A 20,147-nucleotide genomic window follows, 5' to 3' on the forward strand; every position below is an offset into this window, starting at 1 on the left:
CTAACAAGTGGAGAAGGCAGTGGCACCCCACTCCAGTACTCTTGCCTGGAAAATCCCATGGACAGAGGAGCCTGGTGGGCTACAGTCCATGGGGTCGCTAAGAGTCGGACACGACTGAGGGACTTCACTTTCACTTTTCACCTTCATGCATTGGAGAAGGAAATGGCAACCCATTCCAGTGTTCTTGCCTGGAGAATCCCAGGGATGGAGGAGCCTGGTGGGCCCCCATCTATGGGGTTGCACAGAGTCGGACACAACTGAAGCGACTTAGCAGCAGCAGCAGCACTCTAACAAGTGTGAATAACATCTCACTGTGGTTTTTATCTGCATTTCCTTGGTGATTAGTGATGTTGAGCATGTTTTCATGTATGACTTTAGAAAAATCTCTATTCGGGTCTTCTGCCCATGTTTTAGTTGGGTTGTTTTTGTTGTTATTGAGTTGTATCAGTTCTGTATATATTTTGGATATTAACCTTTTATCAGATATATAATTTGCAAAATGAAAAGACTGCCTTTTCATTTTGTTGATGGTTTCTTTCATGGTGCAGAAATTTTCTAGTTTCCCTAAAGCTTCTTCAGTGATTATCAGACAGAAATATCTAAACGGCAAAGTTGATGAACAGGATAGAAACCAATATCAGATTTAACCATCAAGTAATACTCAACTGCTTCTTATCCATGAGGGCCAGGTATATACAGAGCATGAGAATTTTTCAAAAGTGATAGTGTAAATATAGACAGTTATCCATGGTTATAAGAGGTGAGAAGAATTTGAGACACTGAAACCTAAAGATAACTTATAACGAAACACATTTTTTTTAGAGTTTTTGTGGAGTCACTGAAACAGGAATTCTCTCTTCTCTCTCTCAGGGATAGACCAGATGTGATGGGAGAGATTTGAGGAGCCTGTGACTGAACTCATTTCCCATAGAAATCAGGATTTCTGGTAATGTTATAACATGTTGAAAAGCACACATTTTCTCACATGGTGTATCTTACTTGGATTATTTATATTCTCTTCCTTAATATGAGAGATGAAAAGAATAAAATTTTCAAGATTTACCTTTGTAATCAATTTTGTATTGTTTTCAGTAGGTTCCTTAACATACAGTTAGTACACGCAACAACAAGCATCACTTTGAGCAAAAGATGTCAAGCCCAAAATTATGCCATACTGAATTTTTTCATTCATATAAAGTTTAAGACAGGCACAATTAATCAATAGTGACAAAAATCATAACAGCCTTTGTTGTTATCCTCTAAAATTAATTTTCCAACAACAATTTTCCAGGGAGAACATATTTTGAACTTTCAAACTTGGTCTTGTTTCACATGCTTCTTAGTAATTGTCTTCAACTCATCTCTGAGGATGCTCTGGGGTTCCATGGGAGACTGGAGTCCTGCCTGCTGTCTCTGATGTGCTTGGTGGGTACAGTATTTCCTTGTCTGGACTGGCTCCACCTGGTGAGTACTTGCCTCACCTCTTCTCCAGGGTGGACCTATTTCCAAAGTCTCTCAAACACCCATGCACCCCACACTGCTGTAGGAGATACTCTGACCATGAACCAGAATAGAACAACTGCTACCACAGGACTAGGACTATGGGACATCCTGCAGGCCTGAATACCTGTGGGCATAATGTTAGATTCAATTCACTGATTATTAGAAACATTGTCTGATTTTGAGTGCTCCCCAAGCAGACCTTGAGACAAGTTGTTGGAAGCAAGTCATTTATTGTGGGAGTGACTCCAGGAAGCTCAGTGCCAGAGGAGGGAGAAAAGGTAGATTAATAAGCAAGTCACAGTTTAGAGTAATTTGGGCTCAATTTGCCCATGAACCCTCTGTGAAAGGGTGTAGAACATATCTCAGACACATCACTCTGAGGGATGGGGAAGCTTGAGGCCGGTATGTGTTGTTATAGACTGAATCTCTGTCTATACAGATTCAAATAGCTGAGTTTACACAACATTTTAAAGCAATTATCCTCAAAAAAAAAAAAAGCTGAGTTGAAAAGCTCTAACTCTGGGTATGGCTGTATTTGGAGATGGGGCCTTAAGGAAATAATTAAGGTTAAATGAAGTCATAAACATGGGGATTACTAATCCTGGTACGATTAGGGTCCTTATAAGAAGAGATACCAGAGCTCTTTCTCTCCCTCTCCCTCTGCCCACCCTTGCTGAGGAAAGCCTATGGAGGGACATGGTAAAAAGGCAGCCATCTGCAAATCAGAAAGCGAACCCTCATCAGGAACTGAATTGGCCAGAATCTTGATCTTGGACTTGTATCATCCAGAACTGCAAGAAAATTGATGCCTGTGTTTTAAGCCATACACTCTTTTGTTACTATTTTGTTATGACAGCCTGAGGAGACTAAGACCTGGGCTGTCTTCCATTCTTAATGGCTGATGGTTGCCCTTGAAGGCGCTGCAGTTGGCTTGAGGTAGAAAGTTTCTCAGCACACCAGGCCTCCCTGTCTATCACAAATTCCCGGAGTTTACTCAAACTCATGTCCATTGAGTTGGTGATGCCATCCAACCATCTCCTCCTCTGTCATCCCCGTCTCCTCCTGCTTTCAATCTTCCCAGAATCAGGGTCTTTTCAAAAGAGTCAGTTCTTCACATTAGGTGGCCAAAGTATTGGAGCTTCAGCTTCAGCATCAGTCCTTCCAATGAATATTCAGGACTGATTTCCTTTAGGATTGACTGGTTTGATCTTCTTACAGTCCAAGGGACTCGCAAGAGTCTTCTCCAACACCACAGTTCAAAAGCATCAATTCTTCAGCACTCAGCTTTCTTTATGGCCCAACTCTCACATCCATACACAACTACTGAAAAAACCATAGCTTTGACTATATGGACCTTTGTTGACAAAGTGATGTCTCTCCTTTTTCATATGCTAGCTAAGTTGGTCATAGTTTTTCTTCCAAGGAGCAAGTGTCTTTTAATTTCATGACTGCAGTCACTGTTCTCAGTGATTTTGGAGCCCAAGAAAATAAAGCCTGTCACTGTTTCCATTGTTTCCCCATCTATTTACCATGAAGTGATGGGAACAGATGCCATGATCTTAGTTCCTTGAATGTTGAGTTTTTTCACTCTCTTCTTTCACTTTCATCAAGAAGCTCTAGTTCCTCTTCACTTTCTACCATAAGGGTGGTGTCATCTGCATATCTGAGATTACTGATATTTCTCCTTGCAATCTTGATTCCAGCTTGTGCTTCATCCAGCCTGGTATTTTTTGTGATGTACTGTGTGTATAAGTTAAATAAGCAGGTGACAATATACAGCCTTGACGTACTCCTTTCCCCATTTGGAATCTGTCCATTGTTTCATGTCCGGTTCTACCTGTTGCTTCTTGACCTGAAACAGGTTAAAGCCCAGGAAACCACAGTGAGGGTGAGATTAGGGGGTAATAGTGCATGCTGTTGGGTAGCTGGGTTTGTGAGCTCATCTTAATTACTCCTGCCCTCTCCCAGAAGAGGTAGAATCATAGACAGAGAAAGGTTTTCCTGTGTGCTGTTATAATGTTCCTGTATTTGTATCTTTGCATTGAGTCTACAGTTATTTTACTGGGCTTTATCAAAGACACTATATTCTTCTAGAAGGGAGAAGAATCATAACATTCAAGCAGTTGAAAATGTTATTTGCTGTCACCTCTACCATTCCTGCACATGAACCAGAGATGGAGGGACTAACACTGGAGAGAAGTCATAAAGCCACCCTGGCTAGGACCCTTCTTTCCTCTAGATGACAGTTCTTCATTGCTGTCTGTAGATTAGAATTTGTGTCCCCATATTAACTAAAGGGATTCTATTCAACTTGTGTTCAGAAATATGTGCTGTATGAGTCTGTATTTAGTGACACAAAAAGAGCAGTAGAGAACCAAGGAATACTGGGGCCTTTGGGGAGAGCTCAGACTCCAGGTATCAGTAGCATTTCTGAGGCTGTTGTCTGCTTATTTCTGGAGGGCCCTGCAGGGTTGCCAGCCAGAGGTGTATTTTTCCCTCTGTCTTCCCTTCTCTGATGCATGGTCCTTGTTCCAGGCTGATCACATTACTAGAGGGTTCTATTTTTATAGACTAACCTTGAATGACTTGGGTTGCCTCGCTAATACAGATCAAATAATTGATTTACTTAAAACATGACTTCTGCTTTATCTGCCTCATCAGTGAGCGAGACTGCCAAAAGAACACCTGCAGCATATGGTGAGAAAGCTGAAAAGCCCCCTCCGTTTTCAGGAAAGGCAGCTACATTGTAGCCTGTGCACAACAGATGCCTGTGCTCCTAAAATCTGCATGTTCTGTAATTTAAAATAACTGTACTGAGCTGATTCCAGGAACATATCATCTGATGCAGAGAAAGGAACGAGCTCTTCTTGCAGCTCAACCACAGAAGACAAGAGTATCTCCAATTCCCATGCCTTCTGGAGCTTCCCTCAGCAGCTGCAGGACAATTGGCTTCATAGCTGTTCCCTCTTTTTTTTGTCTTTTCCCCACCTTCACCATCCCCTGACATCCCTGTTTTTCTAGACAAAAGTTCTTATATTTAAGTTTAAGGATTCCCTGTGAAACTATAGCTAGAGAAGAGGTGGCAAGGTGATTTATTCAGCAACGTTTCCTGCATTGTTCCCTTTTCTCAAACAAGTCCTTTAAAATTTTTCTAGTGAGGAAAATATTTAGTCCCAAACTCTTCATTCAAGATGAAGTCAACAAGTCTTAGAAAAATTGTGCAAGTTTTTTTACTTAATTCAGGATAAAGTTAGATTTGTTCATCTTTTCTGAGCATAACTTATTGAATGAATTAGTGTGTGAATCACCTTTGTGATTAAAAGATTTTGTTCTTAAAAGAAGTTAAGAAGAGTTTGGCCAGGTCATGTGGCATTGACTATATGTCCCTTTGTCGTCACCCTCTGATACTGCTATTACCAAATTGTTAACAACAGTGATTTGATTCAACCATACTCTGAATAAAGTTGTATTATAGTTTTGTAATAAATGCTGTACAACTAACTACACATAGTATCAGTAATATAATATTTAGTGTTATAGATAATACAATACGGGCTTCCCAGGTGGCGCTAGTGGTAAAGAACCCACCTGCCAATGCAGGAAACATAAGAGACACATGCAGGTTTGATCCCTGGGTCAGGACGATCCACTGGAGGAGGGCAAGCAACTCACTCCAGTATTCTTGCCTGGAGAATCCCGTGGACAGAGGAGCCTGGTGGTCTACAGTCCATGGGGTTGCAAAGAGTTGGACATGACCGAAGCAATTTAGCATACACACACATAATACAAGACAAAGTTATGGTAGATTCAGTGCCCATAGATTATAAGCCAGTAATTGAAGAGAAATGCAGAATTAAGGGATGAAGGAGAGAAAAAACTAATAATGCGTCAATTTCTTAAACCTGCGTATTTTCTGGGCTTCTTGAAATGGTGCAGGAGGTGGTTAACCCACCAAGTTAGTGCTGAATAAAGCCAAGGCAGACCATTCTGCAGGCTTTCCAGCAAGGATTCAACGACTGTAACATCATCTTTGTTTCACTGATCAGGTAACTGATAGAGAGGTTAAGCTGATCATCTAAGGTTCTACACTGTGAGTCAGTTACAAAATCAGCATTTGAACCAAGCAGCACCTGACACTCAGGGGGATGTGCCAGTTAGATCTTCTGTGAATCAGCAGCTTTGCAGTATTCTGAGTGTGATCCTTCTTTTTCTCATATTCTGAATATTAATGTAACCCTTGGTTTTTCAAAAGTTTCTTCTCCAGAGAATAAAGAGTTTGAATACAGAATAAACACATAAATCCCACAAGGCAAGGTTTTTCCTGAAGGAACAGCTCTTAGGAATGGAAAGACTTCAGTCAAATCAGTCTTGACCTCCCGCATGACTTTTTGTCCTGATGAAATCAGATTTAAAATTATGCCAGTTTTAGCCCTTCAGGGCTGAAAAAAAGAGAAAGAGATTGAGAGAGAAATAGCCCATTGGTTTCTCTTTTTTCTCCCATAGGGCAGGCAGTTTATGAACTGAAAGCCACATTCTAGGAGAGCTACCTTTTTTAGTGGAGACTTAAAGGAAAGTTTCCTCCCACAGGTCCACATCCTGGTGTGTCCTACCCTAGGCACATGTATGTATTGAGAAAGTACATGTGTACATATTTTTGTAAGCCAATTCCTTGCACTATGTCCTGCAGATGAATTAAAGTCGATTAAATAATAATACAAGTCCAGGTATTCCAACCTGACCCATGACCCTGTGTGTGACTCAGGGTCAGTACCTGCAGGTACTCAGGGTGCAACAGGCTGCTGCAGCCTGAGACACACAACACCTCAGCTTCATTGGATCACAGATGACTGAGTTGCAGCCTTCCCCCCAACCCCGAGAATCTTCTCTTCTTTCAAATTGAAAACTTGAAAAGAGACAACTTCTAGCTTGGTTACCTCTTGGGTCAATCGTCTCCCTCATATACAGTGAGCAACAAGCCAGTTCAGAGAAGCAACATAAACTTTCCAGTTAGAGCAAGGTTCAAATCCTGCCCCTGTCACTTAGTAGTAAGGGACTTTGGGCAAATTACTTAATTGTTCCAGTGTCCTGGTTTGGGTTCATTGGAAGCAGATTCCGAGGCCAAAATTCAAGTGCAAGTAGTTTATTTGGCTGATGGTCCAGGAAATACTAACAGGGGAGGGGAGAAAATTATATCAGAAAGGGAAGGCAGACAAAATTGAAGAAGGTGTTGTTGGAGAGGAAGATATTTTCCTCTACCTTCTAGGTTCTTCTGGCTGGGCTAAGAATTAAATTGACATGAAAGAGATTAACAGGAGAAAATCAAACAAAAGTTTGATAACGTTTTTACATGGGAGAGACACAGAAAAACCAAAATGGCTGACGCCCTCACCTTTAACACCATCTTCAGCCAAAGACAAAAGAGGATGTTTAGGCAGTGGGTTGGGCCTTCAAAGGGGAGGAAGGTAATTCATGGAGATGGAAAAGCAAACGTTTGGTAAATAAACATTTGCTGGGCCAGGCAGAGACAATGGACAGAGTGGACTCTGATCTCAAAGCCCTGTTCCCCTACAACACCCTGTCCATATTCTTTGCAGAGATCTCCAGAGATAGCTCTAGTCCCAGAATAAGCCCTCTATCAAAAAATTTTCAAGGCAATTAGAGGGAAAGTTTCTTCTCAGGTCTTTTGAGCCATGTTGATTGTTTTCAGTTTGAAATAATCCCACACCAAAGAGACACTTTAGGGTGGCAAGTTGTGCTCACCTACAGTGTTTTATCAACACGTCACCACTTGAGACAACTGGAGCTTGACCTCACTGGAGACTCTGAGAGACCACGCAGGACACACACCTAAGAGTTTACCCAATCACAAGGCAAAGGGATTGGGTCTTTACCAGACATTGCCTGAGAGCTGCCTGGGGGCCAGGGGAACATTGATTCCTTGGCACTTGTGTTCTGTCCCCCTCCTTCCACATGGAAAGACAGACTCTGGCAGCCGGAGAACACCCTCAGGAAGGTAATGTAAGTGTGGGCAGTTGGACCTCTGCTGCAGATAAGTGTGAAGGGATGTGGGCAGAGCTCACACATCTACTACACCCAGCTGTGTTTCCTGTCTCTAATACCCACCAGGGCCCACACATAGCATGCTTCAAGCCGTGGAAGCCACTATGACTATAGCCAGAATCAAGTGGGGAAGCTGAGGGAAGGTGTGGTAAACTGAGTAAGCTCCTCTCCCACGATGTTTATATCCTAGTCCTCAGGACCTGTGAGTATGTTACATTACATGGAAAAAAGGGACTTCACAGATGTGATTAAATTAAGAATCTTGAAATGGAAAGATTATCCTTCATTATCCAAGTGGGTCCGGTGTCATCGCAAGGGTCTTTGTAAGAGGGAAGCAGGGGGTTAGAATCAGAAAGGAGGTGTGATGATGGGAACAGAAGATCAAGTGATACGGGGCCATGAGTCAAGGAATGCAGGCAGTCTCTAGAACCTGTAAAAAGCAAAGAAATGTGAGCTCCCCTAGGACCTCCAGAGGAGAGGAATGCAGCCCTGCTGACCCATCTTAATTAAGCAAGGAGGCATCATACAGGCTGCCTCTCATACTTTAGCACCCTAACTAGGCAGACCAAAACTTACAGCTGTAAATGACTCCTGGTTAAGAAATCAAAATCTAAGGACAACGTATCACAGCCAGCCAGCTAGTCTTTCCCAACTAAGGCAATCACTTAAGCTCAATTAATCAAATCTCCTTGCTTTACTTTCACCTTTTCTCTATGAAAGTCTTTCTCTGAGCCCCTGTCATGGCAGCGCCCCTAACCACTTCCGGTTTGGTGCTAATTCGAATTTATTTTTGCTCAAATAAACTCTTAAAATTTCTAATACGCCTCAGTTTATCTTTTAACAATTCTGACATGCAGCACTCTAAGATAATAAGTTTTTGTTGTTGTAAGCCACCAAACTGGTGGTAATGTGTCACAGCAACTGTAGGAGACTTAATATAGAAGGACTCACTAGGGATAAACATAGGGAACACATAATATTTCCTATGAGCAGACACTAAACCCTTGAAGTTTAACTTCTTTAATCCTTAAAACAACTGTAGGTATATTTAACACACGGACTTTAACTCATTTTACCATACTGAATGCCCTTTTATACCTCTTCTTTTCTATAGCTTAATGATAAAAACCTTTAACTTGATCATTATGGTTTCCTGAGGCATACAATCAATTCTTCTCTGGAAAAACATCTGATGGCAAAACCTTCTTCTCCCTGCCAAGAAAAGAGTGAAGGCTGATACAGTTCCACTTGATGCAGGTGGAATAAAAATTGGCCAAGCTCCTTTAAATCCTCTTGATTACAGGTGAATGTATTTTCCCTTTGCAGTTTGCTCTGGCTTGGTAAAGTCATTGAATTATTCAGAGGAAGGCTCCACAGTATTTTTACTGTAGAAGTTGCAGCTTAGACAAAAATCTACTTCCATTGTCTCCAATAATGAAGTTTCCAGGCTGAAGCAATAGAAATGTCAGCGATGTGACATCCCTGGAATCCATTCTCTGTTCTGAAAGGAAAGCTAGATTTGAGTTTTAGATTGTTGGAGAATGAAGATCCTCCACTAAAGCTGCATCACCAGGAAAATCCACCAGAGACTCTCGGTCAATGAACATATTGATGTGGTAAAATTATCATGATGATAACAATGAAACTTTTTTCATTCTGGGAAACTTCTTGGAATTTGGGGAAAGAATCTCTATTTACTTGCCAATCAGTATGCTGTTATATTAATATCTCTTTCTCTCCCCCTTTGTGGTTCATCTGTTTCCAAATAATGCTAACCATAAGGGGGAAAGACAACTGTACTAACACTTCATTAAGAAAGAAAGAATGATAACTTATTATCAGGAAAGTCATTTAGCCGAGACTTTTAGAAACAGATAAGCAACACCATAAAGAGGGAAGCAAAGGTTTATTTAACTTAGGGTTTTATGGAAGATTCGGGGTTTTACTGCATCAGTTTCCTACCTGTTACTTTATCTGTCTTCCTTTTTTGGCTGTAAAGTCCTCAGGATAAGCCACCAGCCTTATTTATCTTTGTTTCTCCAAATCCCAGGCAGTTCCAGACACAAAGGTGTTTACTGAATGGAATAAGTTGACTCACTGTATACATTCATACATGAGTACATAGAAGTTCAGATTGTAGCTGAGTGCCCAGTGCGGAGCTTGGCAGAGAGCCTAGTGATCACTTGTGAAGTATTAATTTGACAAGTAAAGCTGTGAAACCCAACAGCCCCTCCTCCAGGACTCTCAGAATAGCCTGCCCTACTTTGGTGAGTTCACCAGCCCACATGTTACTGAACTCCTCCATTCTGGTTCCCCAAGTAGCAAAGCCAATCTAGGTGTTATGGGTGTTATGGTGAAGGAAAGCACAGAGTTTATTTGCAGGATACCAAGCAAGGGAGTAGGAAACAAGGCTCAGATCCACGCTAATGTGGTCTTTGAGTCAGTAGGCATTTAAAAAGGAAGAAGCAAAAAGGCTAAGATTAACAATTTTCTTGTGATATTTCTTAATCAAGATTTGGGAGTCAGGGTATCTCTGGCTTTCAATTCTCAGGCCAAGTGGTCAGCCAAGGCTCAGGGGTCCATTAACTCATCTTGCCCTGGAGACAAACTGAGTTTGTATGTTAATGATTGGTGTCTATAATAGCAATTTTAGTACATTAAATATGTTATTGACAATAGCAATTTTAGTCATCTGACTGGTTTATTAGTATACAGTTAGTATAGGATTGAAGTTAGAAGGGACAAAGAGAGAACACAGTTTGGGGTAGAGAGATTAATCATAAACTCATGGAACAATGGACTGGTTCAAATTGGGAAAGGAGTGCATCAAAGCTGTATATTGTCACCTGCTTATTTAACTTTTTCGCAGAGTACATCATGAAAAATGCCGGGCTCTATGAAGCACAAGTTGGAATCAAGATTGTGGGGAGAAATATCAATAACACCAGATATGCAGAAAACACCACCCTAATGGCAGAAAGCGAAGAGGAACTAAAGAGCCTTTTAATGAAGGTGAAAGAGGAGTGTGAAAAAGCTGGCTTAAAACTCAACATTCAAAAAATGAAGATCATGGCATCCAATCCCATCACTTCATAACAAATAGATGGGAAAACAATGGAAACAGTAACAGACTTATTTTCTTGGGCTCCAAAAGCACTGGAGATGCTGACTATAGCCATGAAATTAAAAGATGTTTGCTCCTTGGAAGAAAAGCTATGACAAACCAGATAACACATTAAAAGGCAGAGATATTACTTTGCCAACAAAGGACTGTATAGTCAAACCTATGGTTTTTCCAGTAGTCATGTACAAATGTGAGAGTTGGACCATAAAGAAGGCAGAGCACCAAAGAACTGGTGTTGGTGTTGGAGAAGACTCTTGAGAGTCCCTGGGACTGCAAGGAGATCAAACTAGTCAATCCTAAAGGAAATCAGTCCTGAATATTGATTGGAAGGACTGATGATGAAGCTGAAGCTGTAATACTTTGGCCACCTGAAGAGTGGTCAAAGAAGAGCCAACTCATTAGAAAAGACCCGGATGCTGGGAAAGACTGAAGGCAGGAGGAGAAGGGGACGACAGAGGATGAGATCGTTGGATGTCATGATTCGCTCAATGGACATGAGTCTGAGCAAGCTCTGGGAATTTGTGATGGACAGGGAAACCTGGCATGCTGCAGTCTATGAGGTTGCAAAGAGTCAGACACGACTGAGCGACTGAACAACCACAAGGGAACTGGACTTTGGTGGGACTTGGTTTCACATGCTCAGTCATTGCAGTGCAATTTAACAACTATTCCCTGTGCTCCAAGGGAGACATGAAGAATGAGATAGCTATTCAGTTCACAACCTGCACAAAATAGTTTGACTCCAAGCACCAAATGCCTTTGCAGTGGTGTTCTGGCCCACTTTACAGGTAAACCAGTTGAAGAACAAGTAAAACACTCTCTAAAATACTCTTAGAACAAGAAATAGAGGTATAACAAAAACAGACAGGTTGTTAAGGAAGAGAGTGTGCTTATGAGGAAATACTACAGGCAAGGGATTAACCTGACCTTGAAAGGGGAAGAGAAAATGTGCTTTCTCCTTAAACCTAGAGTAAGAAAATGTTTTCAAAAACAGAACTACAGAAAAGATTGTACGTCTCCAGTTTGGGAAGGTCACAAAGGAAAGAGAAGAGGTTGATTGGGTTTTAAGACCCAGGGATCTCTGATATCCTTGGGGCTAGTTCTGAGGTGCTTCTAGATAAGGTCATGATTTCTCAAGTAACCATGGAGATGCCTCCTGGCTGGGTCACCTTGGGTGAGTTACTTGACCTCTCTATGCCTGTACTTTTGCATCTATATACATCATGGAGTTGTTATGAATTGATACCTGTAAAGGGTTTAGAATGACGCCTACCACACAGTAGGTATACTGTAATTATTTATCTGTTATTTGTTGCGTTGTTGTTAGAACAACTGAGCAAAGTAAAATTTCAGCCAATTGTTAGGCAATATTATCTCACACTTACATCAAACAAGCCAAACAAATAAAAAGGCAGAACACTAGAAAACTTTCATCATTGGCCTTTTAAAACACTTATACAAATATTATGCTACTTATAGTTCAGCTAAATACACTGTAGGGGAGGAAAAACTTCTACTCTATTACGTTCAGTACCTAAGGACTATGAATTAAACTGGCAAAAACTAGATAACATGATGAAAAAAAGTTCATACAGCAGCCAACAAAAGAAATGGTTAAAATTAAAGGCTTATATACCTAACTTAGTAGGGGAAAGGAAGAAAGGAGAAATTGCTTCTCTTTAGGAAAGACACATGGATTTTTACAAGAAGAGATGGGAGATAAGTTTGGGATAATGTTTGTCTGTACAGATATAAGAGGTCTCTCTGTCTTCTTCAAAGCCACAAAACTCCCCTTTCCCAGACCAGGGGATTTATGATAACCTCATTTCCCAGACATTGCTGCTTTTAGTCAGATAAGAGAAGCTTGAAGAGGCTTTTTTCTGCATCTGTTTAATCTTAAATGTCTTCAGCTCAAAATCTTTATACTAACTCTGGGGTTCCAAGTGGGTCCCCAGAACATACATACAAAAAGTTAATGGATGCTCAGAATAAGATTTTTTTTTCTTCTTTGAGATTATAATGAACATGGTCACACCACAAGTAAAGTCAGAAGTAAGACAGAAAATGCTTTGAAGCCTTGTTTGGTGATCCAAGATGATTAAAGAAAGCTAACACCTAATACAAACATAAAGTATAAATTTAAAATACCAAAAAAAAAAAATCCTTTTCAAACTTAAAAAAAAAATTTTATTGGAGAATAATTGCTTTACAATATTGTGCTGGTTTCTGCCATAGAGCAACATGAATCAGCCACAGGTATCCAGAATCCCCTCCCTCTTGAACCTCGCTCCCATCTCCCGCTCCATCCCACCCCTCTAGGTTGTCACATAGCACTGGGTTGAGCTCCCTGTGTGAGATACATGTACCCCAGTGTTCTTGTTGCAGCACTTTTTTACAATAACTAGGATGTGGAAGCAACCTGGATGTCCAGTTGCAAATGAATGGATACAGAAATTGTGGTACGTATATACAATGGACTATTACTCCGCTTTTTAACTACTTTTAAGGGAAAAAGCAGAGCCTTGGAACTTTCGGTTGTTTTTTCCTCCCTTGTTGCAAATTCATGTTGTGGTTCTGGTTGGGTGGCAGATAGCAGGTGTCACTATTGGCAGGTGGGCCTGCCAATAGCAGTCAGACAGGCGAGAATTTACTCCAAGGTGACGTTGGAGCAGATGGTGGCCACCCCTAAATATGCCACAATATACTGAAAATTTTGCATTGAAATTGCTTGAGAAGTAGTCATTGCAATAAGGAAACACTGAACCTTCTCTGTCTCCCTGAAAAGCAGGAAAGAAATCTCATGTGAAAGCTGTGCTCCCTGGATCTAGAAGTAGAAGGACACCCTTATTGTCAGTGATGGGGAATTCAGGGCTGAGAGCATGTGCAAAAAAACCTTGTTACTTCTTTAATTACTAAATTACCCTAAGCCCAAACTCTAATTTGATTATTCACCAACTAAGTACCCAAAACCTAAGTTTCTCTGTCCTGTCAATTCCTCGCAAATTCATTGTTTCTCTGTTGAAAAGTATAAAAACTGCCTGCTGTAGCCACTTCTTAGGTACCATTTCTATGGAAACTTCATGTACATGAATTAAAATGTATTTCCTTTTCTTCTATTAACCTATCTCGTGTTGATTTTGTTATTAGTCCACAAGAACTCAAGAAAAGTAGAGGGGTTTGGAAACCTCCTCCTCCCTGACAGTAATCACGTTTAGATACTGAGACACGGGTGGAAAGTGAGTGGTGAGTGGGTCACAGTAGCCCTTCTCTTTCCTCTTTCTCTCTCTCTCTGTCTATGACTCTCTCCCAACTTTTCCTTTGTTTTCATCTAGTCATCCTCAATGGGGTCAACCTCATCACCCGGTTGCCATAGTTGCTCCAGCCTCCTTACCTTCATCTCCGTACTGGTCCTCACCATGGCCATCTTCTTCTTCCTGCAGTCCACCTCCTGCTCCATTTCCCTCGTTAGCATACCATTAGCAGGGGTGTCTCATTCTCTGCCTCCTCTACAACTCCTTCTCCTTTCAGTCCTGGGCAGTGACCTTGGAGCTAGCGGTGCACACAGGGAACCCCACGCAGGTCGGAAACTCTGCCGACAAGAAGCACAAAGTGGTGGCTGTGGAAGCTGGACCTGGAAACATCTCAAAGATGGCTTTGCGGAGTGACCAGTCTAATTCAACTCTTTCCATAATCGTCAGACCTCATACAAGAATCATTCAGAACATCCATATATGGACTTCTTACTTAAGGGTTTTTATGTTAGGGTTCACCTTTAAGGGGCCAGCCCAAAACATCCAGGAAAGAATATCCTGTGCTCCCCCCGATTCTGCCCTCTTAAATCCTTTAGATATTTTTATTGTTGGTGTTGTTCAGTTGCTCAGTCGTGTCTGACTCCTTGTAACCCCATGGACCACAGCATGCTAGGCTTCCCTGTTCTTCGCCATCTCCTGGAGTCTGTTCAAATTCATGTCCACTGAGTTAATCATGACATCCAACCATCTCATCCTCTGTCATTCCATTCTCCTCCTGCCTTCAGTCTTTCCCAGCATAAGGGTCTTTTCTAATGAACTACTCCACCCTATTTAATGTGAATTACTAATGTTAACATTAATGTGAAGATCAAATAAAACCATGTCTGTGAAAATGTCTTGAAGGCTTTAAAACACTCTGCTCCCGGACCAGGGTAATTTACTGAAATGCGAATTTGTTTTTCACTTTCCATTTTTATTCAGTCCTCAGCACCTGTAAGGTAAAAAGCAGCTCTTCCCATTTCCAGGGAAGGTTGAAGGTTGCTGAAGTTGGGGGTGGGAATGTGAGTGCCTTTGAGAGACCAAGGGGACAGTGGTACAGGGTGATTCTATTGGACGGGCTTTACCGAGATCCCCTCTCCAGGATCTACACAATCATCTCCTCAGCTGTCAGATAACCTCAGATAACCTTTTCTCCTCATTTTTAGAACAGAGACCTTTCAGTACATGGCCCAATAGAATTTCATCTTAAGCTATTTATATTCCCTACCCACATGTCTTAAACTGAAACCTCATAACCAGCCAAGAAGGAAATGTCAGGGACGGTCACATATGTCATGGTGATGACTTGGACCTCATTAGTAGGAGATAACCTGGGTGGCATAGGCACCACTCAAGCAAATGGATGCCAGCCAGTCAAAACAGATGCCTGTAAACAAGCTGTACTGGTTTATACAGGCAGCATTCTACCCTGCAGAAACCTGTATCACCAACTCTCCATAAAATCTCAGTGATGAGCACTGCCTTTGTTAAGTTACCCCAAAAAGCAAAATTTGAGAGAAAGACATGGGTGCTGGTCATCTATCTGAGAGGTGATTCCTGGAAGCAGAAGTGAGGGAATGGGGAGAATGAATCTAGGAAGGAAAAAAGCCAGCACGAGGGTGTTACTGAGCCCGTTGCCACTATGGGCAAGAGGCTCAGCCTTGCTGAGACCTTCTGAAGAAAAAGAGAAAGCATATCAGAAGTGATCCACTGGACAATGGAGGATGGACTTTTAGCCATTGACCCCATTCCCTATTAGATGCACACCATGGGGATCCCACATAATGGGGATCTCCCATCACTTGAGCTCTGCCTCCTGTCAGATCAATGGTAGCATTAGATTCTCATAGGAACGTGATCTCTGCTGTGAGGTGTGCATGTGAGGGATCTAGGTTATGTGCTCCTTGTGAGAATCTAATGCCTGATGATCTGAGGTGGAGTTGAAGAGGTGATGTTAGGATTGGGGAGTGGCTGCAAATATAGATTATCACTAGCAGAGAGGTTTGACTGTACAAAGACCACAGTAAATCAATTGCTTCCAGACTCATATCAAAACCCTATCAGTGAGTGGCAAGTGACAATTAAGCTGCATCTGTTGGCAGGCTTTATAGTGGCAAGTGAGTTAATGTACTTCAATTATACAGCTGCATCTGGTGGCAGTCTTTAAGTCATAATCCCATACCTATTTTAGTCCTTCTGTGGCCTGCCTATTATTTTATTTACTACTTCCATCTGTGCCTCTTTCCCACATTGCATACTTGTCTCAGTCACAGTTTTGGTAAGCCCACAAGCTAACCCTAACCAAAATGAGTAAAAAAACAAATGACTCTGTAGAGCTTCTTTGAAAAACAGCAGAGAAGAAGCAGCAGAAGACTCTAAGACTGCCAACAAAAAGAAAGCTGCATTTAAAAGAAATACAGAATCCTACTTAAATTGTGGGTTCATTGAAACAGGTGATTCATATTCTCCAAGCTTGCTTTGTATAATACGTGGCAACTGGCTATCCAACAAAGCCATGAAACTTTCAAAACTGCTTCGCCTCATGAAGACTAAGCACCCTGCATTAAAAGATAAGCCTTAGGAGTTTTTCAAAAGAAAAAACATGAACATGAAAAACAGAAGCAATTATTGAAGGCCACCACTTCATCAAATGTGTCTGCACTGAGAGCATCATTTTCAGCGGCTAACAGCAAAGTTAAAGCTAAGAAGCTCCTTACTAATGGTGAGGAGTTGATCCTGCCTGCTGCTAAGGACAATGGCACCCCACTCCAGTACTCTTGCCTGGAAAATCCCATGGACGGAAGAGCCTGGAAGGCTGCAGTCCATGGGGTCGCTGAGGGTCGGACACGACTGAGCGACTTCCCTTTCACTTTTCACTTTCATGCATTGGAGAAGGAAATGGCAACCCACTCCAGTGTTCTTGCCTGGAGAATCCCAGGGACGGGGGAGCCTGGTGGGCTGCCGTCTATGGGGTCGCACAGAGTCAGACATGACTGAAGTGACTTAGCAGCAGCAGCAGCTGCTGCTAGGGACATGCATCATGGGCTTTTAGGAGAGGATGCAATTCAAAAGGTGGCATATGTTCCTCTTTCAGCTAGCTCCATAACTAGATGAATGGATGAAATAGCAGAAGATATTGAGACACAACTCTTAGAGAGGATTAATGAGTCACTATGATATGTGATCTGGGCTTCCTAGGTGGTGCAGAGCCCTCCTGCCAATGTAGGAGACTCAGGAGACTCAGGTTCAATCTCTGGATTGGGAGGATACCTTGGAGTAAGAAATGGCAACCCACTCCACTGTTCTTTCCTGGAGAATCCCATGGACAGAGGAGCCTGGAGGACTACAATTCATGGAGTCACAAAGAGTTGGATGTGACTAAGCATGTATCCACACATGGTATGAGATCCAGGCTAAGTTTACCAACATTGACAAGGCAACAATGCTTGATTTGTGTGATATATTTTTCTGGAGAATGTGCATGAGGATATGTTATGAGCACTTTTTTTGCCAAGCAACACCACAGTTGCAGAACTACTCAAGGCTTCAAATGATTACACATCAGAAAAACTGAATTGGTCAATTTTTAACTGACCCTTAACTCACGTCTATTTGTGCAGCTCTGTGAGGAGATGGATGCAGAGCACACACATCTTCTCATATACAGAAATAAGATGGCTTTCTAAAGGTAGATCACTGACCAGAGTTTTTGAGTTATGAGAGCCACTCCAGAAATTTCTTTTAGGAAAAGTTACCACTGGCAGCACATTTCAGACACAGAATGGGTCATAAAACTTGCTTACTTGTATGACGATTTCACCCACCCTGTGAACTGACTCTCTGTCTTCAGGGGAGAATGACAACTGTGTTTAAGTGGGCAGATAAAGTGGCTGCATTCAAAGCCAAACTGGAATTATAGGGTGACAAGTGAACTTTGGGATTTTTTACATGTTTCAAGCATTAGCAGAGGGCCATGAGCCAGGGCCTTCTTTCTCTCAGCTAGTACATGATCACCTATCTCAGCTTTCAAGAGTGTGAGCATTACTTCCCAGCCACAGAAGACCCCCAGACTGGGAAGGAATAGATCTGTGACCCATTTGTGAATAAGCCAAGTCAATTGACTTTGTCTATGCTAGAAGAGGATCAACTGCTTGAGATTTCAGTTAAAAGTATGTTTGAAACAACTTCAAATTGTTACTAAGTCCAAACTCAGTGTGGAATGTTAAATTCATAAAATAAAATACATTAGGGATTCAAAAGAAACCAATTATACTGAAGAACATTTATCAAAACATTTAAAAATTAACAGATGTTTGACATATACACTTATTTATTAATGTATTATATATCAAAATCTAACTTCATGAATTGCAGCACGCCAGGCCTCCCTGTCCATCACCAACTCCTGGAGTCTACTCAAACTCATGTCCATCGAGTTGGTGATGCCATCCAGCCATCTCATCCTCTGTCGTCCCCTTCTCCTCCTGCCCCCAATCCCTCCCAGCATCAGGGTCTTTTTCAATGAGTCAGCTCTTCACATGAGGTGGCCAAAGTATTGGAGTTTCAGCTTCAGCATCAGTTCTTCCAATGAACAGCCAGGACTGATCTCCTTTAGGATGGACTAGTTCGATCTCCTTGCAGTCCAAGGGACTCTCAAGAGTCTTCTCCAACACCACAGTTCAAAAGCATCAATTCTTTGGCGCTCAGCCTTCTTCACAGTCCAACTCTCACATCCATACATGACCACTGGAAAACCCATAGCCTTGACTAGACATACCTTTGTGGCAAAGTTGCCTCTGCTTTTGAATATGCTGTCTAGGTTGGTCACAACCTTCCTTCCAAGGAGTAAGCGTCTTTTAATTTCATGGCTGCAATCACCATCTGCCGTGATTTTGGAGCCCCAAAAAATAAAGTCTTACACTCTTTCCACTGTTTCCCCATCTATTTCCCATGAACTGATGGGACCGGATGCCATGATCTTAGTTTTCTGAATGTTGAGCTTTTTTAAGCCAACTTTTTCAGTCTCCTCTTTCACTTTCATCAAGAGGCTTTTCAGTTCCTCTTCACTTTCTGCCATAAGGGTGATGTCATCTGCATATCTGAGGTTATTGATATTTCTCTACATTTCTCTCAAATCCTTGTCTCAGGGTTGGAATCTGACCTAAGATGGTACTCCTTCCTTCAAAGCCTGCCTCAAATTCCTCCTCCTCCACGACGTCTTCTCTGCTTTCCTCCATAGTTGGTTGACTCTGCCCATCGCTTGGGGCACACTCCTTGATGGTCACATTACTCACATTGCAGTAGTCAGTTTGCACAGCAGGTGCAGGTTTTCTACTGCTGCTGTGACAAATCACCACAACATTAATAAACAAAACAACCGCCATTTATAATCTCCCAATTCTGTAGGTCAGAAGTCTGGGTACAACATGGCCCAGTTGAATCCTCTGCTCAATATCTCACAAAGCTACAATCAAAGTGATGGCAAGGCTTCATTTCCTTCTGGAGGGTCTAGGGACAGACCACCTTTCAAGGCCATTTAGGCTGTTGGCTGAATTTAGGTTCTGTGATTGTCGGGTTCTCAGTTTCCTTTCTGGTGTCAGGCAAAGGCCAGTCTTTGCTCCTTCAAGATTTCTTGCATCACTTCTTGTGCTTTCCATATAGCTACCTCCAGCAAAAGCAGGTCAAGTTTTTCTTATACTTCAAACCTCTCTGACTTTTCCTTCTGCTGCGTCTCTCTGACTACTGCTGGAGAAAGTTCTCTGTTTGTAATGGTTTGTGTGATTAGATTGGGCCCAGATAATCCAGGATAGCCTCTCTATCTTAAAGTCTTCATTGGTTCCATCTGGAAAGTCCCTTTCATTATGTAATATAGCATATTTATAGGTTCCAGGTATTAGGACGTGGACATCTTTGGGGGCTATCCTGCCTACCACAAGTCTCCCCCACTGTATCACTCATTTCTTCATAAAGAAACCACCCCAAAATTCAGCAGTTTAAACTAACAACCATTTTATGTGCTCAGGATTCCACACTGGTGCTGGGCTAAGCTTTGTATTTCTTTGTATTTCTTCTGTTGAAGTCCCCAGTGGAACCTAGCCTCAACTGCCTACAGCAGGAAGCCATACTTGAAAATTGTCCTGTCTTCTCTTTCTCACACCCTCATTTAGGCT

The 20,147-nt window shown here is 41.9% G+C and overlaps 1 long non-coding RNA gene across 1 annotated transcript in view; it reads right to left on the bottom strand.

Annotated features, from left to right (window-relative positions):
* Window positions 1–1,058: 1,058 nt before the first annotated feature.
* The window catches only part of LOC147360726 (uncharacterized), a 46,256-nt gene continuing 27,167 nt past the window's right edge, over window positions 1,059–20,147 (bottom strand). Inside the window, exons 2-3 of the long non-coding RNA XR_015139390.1 lie at window positions 14,079–14,276; window positions 1,059–3,355 (exon numbers count right to left, since the gene is read on the bottom strand). This is a non-coding gene — a long non-coding RNA (uncharacterized LOC147360726). The remainder of the gene's footprint in view (window positions 3,356–14,078; window positions 14,277–20,147) is intronic.

The sequence above is a fragment of the Bos grunniens genome, chromosome 13, assembly GCF_055505025.1.
Source record: "Bos grunniens cultivar Pamir isolate PY7600 chromosome 13, Bosgru_T2T1.0, whole genome shotgun sequence".
Taxonomy (NCBI): Eukaryota; Metazoa; Chordata; class Mammalia; order Artiodactyla; family Bovidae; genus Bos; species Bos grunniens.